Raw genomic sequence first — 5,369 nt, 5'->3', positions numbered from 1 at the left:
TTTCACCTTTATGTTTTCTTCCTTTATTTAGCACGTGAAAAGCAGCATGGATGCATCAATCAAGTGTTTGTTTGGCAAAATTGAAAAAAATGGAAAAAATGACACACTCGATTTTTTTATGGACGGGATGATTTTTTTAAATACACGTTCAACATTTTACAAGCACATGACGTGATGAATTTATATTTTAAATATGGAGAACATTTTAAAAGACGCATGTGGAGAAAAAAACAAAAAACAAAAAATAATCAAATTTGCATATCTAGGATGAACACGCAACTGGCTCGGTTGAGTTTTGTTTCATAGGTGAAAATGCACATGCGCCGAGTTGCAAGTGAAGTGTATGCTTGCAACTGTGATGAAAAACAAAAAACGCATGCTCCAGTTGCGAGTCGAGGGTGAGCTTGCAACTGGGATGAAAACAAAACACATGCTCAGTTGGCAGTTGAGCGTTAACTTGCAACTGGGACAAATACAAAACTTGCCCATTTACTACAAGTGGGGTAAAAAAAAACTACAAACCGAGTTGCGAGTTAAGGGTTGACTGCAACTGGGATGAAAATTAAAACACAGGCTGACTTGCGAGTACAAGTTAGACTTGCAACTGGGATGAAACAAACTACGGGCCTAGTTGCGAATCAAGGACGAACTTGCAACCCTGACAACTACACAAAACTATAATACCATTGCGAGTCGAGAGTGAATTTTCCACTAGGACAATGACAAACTACGATCACAGTTGCGAGTTGAGGGTGGGCTTGCAACTGGGATGGAAAACAACACACATGCCCAGTTGCGAGTCCAGTGTGGTGTTGCAACTAGGACAACCACAAGCCAATTATCTAGTCGAGGGTGGACTTGCAATTGTGAAAACTATGAAACTATAAGTCTAGTTGTGAGTCAAGGGTCCGACTTGCAACAGGGATGAAACAAATTATGTGCCCAGTTGCGAGTCAAGTGGTGAGCTTGCAACCGTGATGAAAATAAAAACAAATACTCTAGTTGCGAGTCGAAGGTGGGCTTGCAACTGGGACAACTACGAGCCCAGTTGCAAGTCGAGGGCGGACTTGCAACTGGGACAAATACAAAACTATGAGCTCAGTTGCGAGTCAAGGGTCGACTTGCAGCTGGGATAAAACAAACTAAAAGCCCAATTACGAGTTAAGGGTGGACCTGCAACTGGGATGTAAAAAAACATGGTCCGAGTTGCGAGTGAAGGTTGGACTTGCAATTGGGGCAACTGCACAAAACTACGATACGAGTTGCGAATCAAAGGTGGACTGGCAACCGAGACAACAATAAAACTATGGGCCCAGTTGCGAGTCGAGGGTGGACTTGCAATTGGGACAACTATGAACCTACAAGCACAATTGTGAGTCAAGGGTGGACTTGCAATTGGGATGAAACAAACTACTGGCCTAGTTGCGAATCAAGGATATACTTGTAACCCTAACAACTACACAAAACTACGATATCATTCGCGAGTCGAGAGTGAATTTTCAACTGCGACAATGACAAACTACGATCCCAGTTGCGAGTCGAGGGTGGGCTTGCAACTGGTAAGAAAAAGAAAACGCATGCCCAGTTGCTAGTCGAGTGTGGTGTTGCAACTAGGACAACTACGAGCCAATTAGACAAACAAAGATTGGACTGAAAACTTTGAAAACTAGGAAACTATAAGCCTAGTTGCGAGTCAAGGGTCCGACTTGAAACAGGGATGAAACAAATTATGTGCCCAGTTACGAGTCGAAGGTGGGCTTGCAACTGGGACAACTACGAGCCCAGTTGCGAGTCGATGGCGGACTTGCAACTCGGACAAATACAAAACTACGAGCCCAGTTGCAAGTCAAGAGTCAACTTGCAGCTGGGATAAAACAAAGTACAAGCCTATTTGCGAGTTAAGGGTGGACCTGCAACTGGGATGAAAAACAAAACACGGGTCGATTTGCGAGTGAAGGTTGGACTTGCAACTCAGAAGAAACAAACTACGACCTAGTTGTGAGTCAACGGTGGATTTGCAACTGTGACAACTACACAAAACTACGATACGAGTTACAAGTCGAAGGTGGACTTGCAACTGAGACGACAACAAAACTATGGGCCTAGTTGCCAGTCGAGGGTGGACTTGCAACTGGGACAACTATGGAACTACAAGCCCAATTGCGAGTCAAGGATGGACTTGCAACTAGGATGCAACAAACTAGGGGCCTAGTTGCGAATGAACGGGCTTGCAACCGTGACAACTGCACAAAACTATGATACCATTTGCGAGTCGGGAGTGAACTTGCAATTGTTACAGTGACAAATAAGAAGTCTAGTTGTGAGTCGAGCGTGCACTTACAACTGGGATAGAAAACAAAACACATGCCTAGTTGCAACTAGGAAAAACACGGACCCGGTTGCATGTTGAGGATGGAGTTGTAACTGGGACAAAAGTGGTTACCCTCCGCCGCCCTCAAATGAAGATTGTGTGTCAAGGGAAGACTTGCAGGATAGTTGTTTGTCAAATGAAACACAAAAGGCGAAATAGATGCATGTCTTCAACGTGTGGACAAAGATCGAACCTCCTTCCTACCCGCATCGGCTCTACTCCTAGGCAAATGGGGGTGGGAGAGAGACAATGACGATGGAACTGAGGAAGCGGTGACCAATTCGTGTCTTCAACTTATAAAACGCACGCCAAAAATAAAAACGGGTCTTGAGATCACGTCACGAAGTCGGCCCAACAAAAGACGCAAACGCGAACGGGATGACAAGTGGACACCAGACGTACGGCAAGACATGGAAGTATAGGATGTGCGTGACAAAATAATCCAAGATCAAGATTTGCACAAACAATTTTAAAAGCGAACAGGTCGAGCGATCAGAAACTTAGATGAGACGTTGCTAAATGTGTTGAAAAAAAGTTCATGAACTTGAAACAAATAAACAAAAAAGTAAAAGTAAAAGTGAAAAGAAAAACAGCAGAACCGACTCATGCACCATGCACCCCAGCATGGAAAACAACACATTTGTTTAGGCAAGAAAAACAACACATTTAATCACGAAAGAACGAAATCGCTGTGCCTTCCTATTAATGCCCGGTAAAAGGACATGTGTATAACAGCCCAAAGCCCTGTGCGGGCATAACAGGCCAACAAAAACAAAAAAAGCCTGGCCGTGGGACACAATGGACCGAGGAAAAACAAACAACCAGGCGCACACATGCATCAATGCGAAATCAAGCTCGCACGAAGAAACAGGCGACAGGATAGATGGAAAAAGATGTGTGCGCGAATCTTAAAGACAGGACAACATCCAATGGTTATGGATTTAGATGTGAGATAGCTATTTCACATCTGATGTAATATAGACTTCTCTCATTTGAACATGGAGAAAAGCGTGAGAAGAAATTCTGGGACGTGTCATGCCACATGTACCTATCGGTCAGGAACCACACGACAGATCGCTAAATGGGATAAAAATTGGCAAAAAAAATCAGTAAATAGGATAAATGGGGCAAGCCAAATGAAAAACTTTTAAACAAGGCAACTTGCTTCAAACATGTTAAAGTAGGGGGTAAAAACCGAAATTCACTTAAAAAAAGAGAGGGATTTGGCGGAGAGCAGTTGTGCTATGACTTTTCCTAAGAGAAGTGTCTCATTGGGCTACGGCTATAGCATCAGACTCCGACTCAATCTCTAACAACATATCGGTCGATAGCGATGAGAGATCCATATTATACTCGTTCCATCGGTCGGTCCTGGATCGAGTCAGTCAATCAACAACATCGTCATGGCGCCGTCGCAGCCGCTGAACAAGACCTCGTCGGCGCACCGGTCGGCGTTCCTCCGGGGCGAGCACAGCTTCGACATCGTCGGCTACCGCGCGCGCAAGGACCTCGGCGTCCGCAACACCGTCAGGTCGGCCGACTTCCAGGCCGGCGGCTGCACCTGGGCCCTCATCTGCTGCTTCGACGACCCCTATGCCTACGCGCGACATCGCGGTTCCGGGGACCAGATCCACTCGTCTCCAACGACGGCCACGACGTGGTCGCCAGGGCCAGCCTCCGGATCGACGACCCGGCACTGCCGGAGAAGAAGGGCGGTCCTCGCCGGTGGCCGCCTGCCGTGTGGCGGAGCGCCGAGGCCAAAACCTTCCTCGCCGCCGCCCGCGGTCGTGGGTACGACGACGACCCCGATGAGTGCACCGGCAAAAGCTACTGGGAGCTGCCCGTCCCCGACGCGTTCCGGGAGTCGCTCTACGTCAGGGACGACCGGCTCACCATCCACTGCACCGTCGACGTCCTCCAAGAGGAGGCCGACGAGGCCGCGACCAAGGACTGCTCCGTCTCCATCGTGCCGCCGCCCAGCATCCTCCGTGATCTCCGCAAGCTCCTGGATGAGTCGCAGTCGTCGAAGGCAGACAAGTCGGACACGCGCTTCGCGACGGACGTGACGTTCGTGGTGGAGGAGCAGACCGAGATCCGGGCGCACAGGCTCGTGCTCGCCATGCGGTCGCCGGTGTTCGCCGCCGAGCTGCTCAGGGAGATGAAGGAGGGCGCCGCGCGCTCCCGCGTCACTGTCGACGACATGACCGCCTCCACATTCAGGGCCATGCTGCACTTCATCTACACCGACGAGCACAAAGCAAAAAAACGGCAACCACCTGGGCATGGCAGGTGATTTACTCGTGGCCACGGATCGGTACGACCTGGAGAGGCTGAGGCTCATGCGCGAGAAGATACTTGCAGACAACATGAACGCCAGATCTGTGATGACGACACTGATGCTGGTGCACGGCCGAGATAGCTGCCGGCAGCTAGAGGCCGCCTGCGTTGAGTACATGATGTCCGACCCCAATGTCTACGCCGCCGTGGTGGCAACGGAGGAGTACAAGGAGCTCAAGGAAACGTGTGGCGTCTTCGTGTCCGACGTCTTAGAGAAAATATGGACGCAGGCAGTGGTTCCGTGCACGAACACCTCCTCTTCATCATCGTCATTGTCGTCGTCATCGTCATCTTCTTCCTCCTCCTCAATGGCCAGTAGCAGCTACCCTAAACCCTAAACCCTAAACCCACTACCGGAATCGCACCCGTCGGCATAGCCCTGATTGGCCGTCGGGACAGGCCTATGCCGACGGCCCCCGTCGGCATAGGACCGTCGGCAACATATCCGTCGGCGTAGCCCGGGAGGCCGTCGGCATAGGCCCTATCCCGACGGTGTCCGTACATCTATGCCGACGACCCTGGCCGTCGGCAACGTTACCTCCTAACGGCGGCCGCCGTCAAGTGCTGACCAACGCCTGCTCGCCATGTGGCAAGCCTATGCCGACGGCCTAGCCGTCGGCATAGATTTAAACTAAGCCGACGGACAGGCCGTCGGCATAGG

At 49.7% G+C, this 5,369-nt stretch overlaps 1 pseudogene; it reads left to right on the top strand.

Moving 5' to 3' along the window:
• The first annotated feature begins 3,704 nt into the window (after positions 1–3,704).
• Positions 3,705–5,060, top strand: LOC123097198 (BTB/POZ and MATH domain-containing protein 3-like; annotated as a pseudogene).
• The last annotated feature ends 309 nt before the right edge of the window (positions 5,061–5,369 follow it).

The sequence above is a fragment of the Triticum aestivum genome, chromosome 4D (assembly GCF_018294505.1).
Source record: "Triticum aestivum cultivar Chinese Spring chromosome 4D, IWGSC CS RefSeq v2.1, whole genome shotgun sequence".
Lineage (NCBI taxonomy): Eukaryota > Viridiplantae > Streptophyta > Magnoliopsida > Poales > Poaceae > Triticum > Triticum aestivum.
Note: the sequence above shows the minus strand (reverse complement) of the source record. Positions and strands in the feature narration are given on the sequence as shown.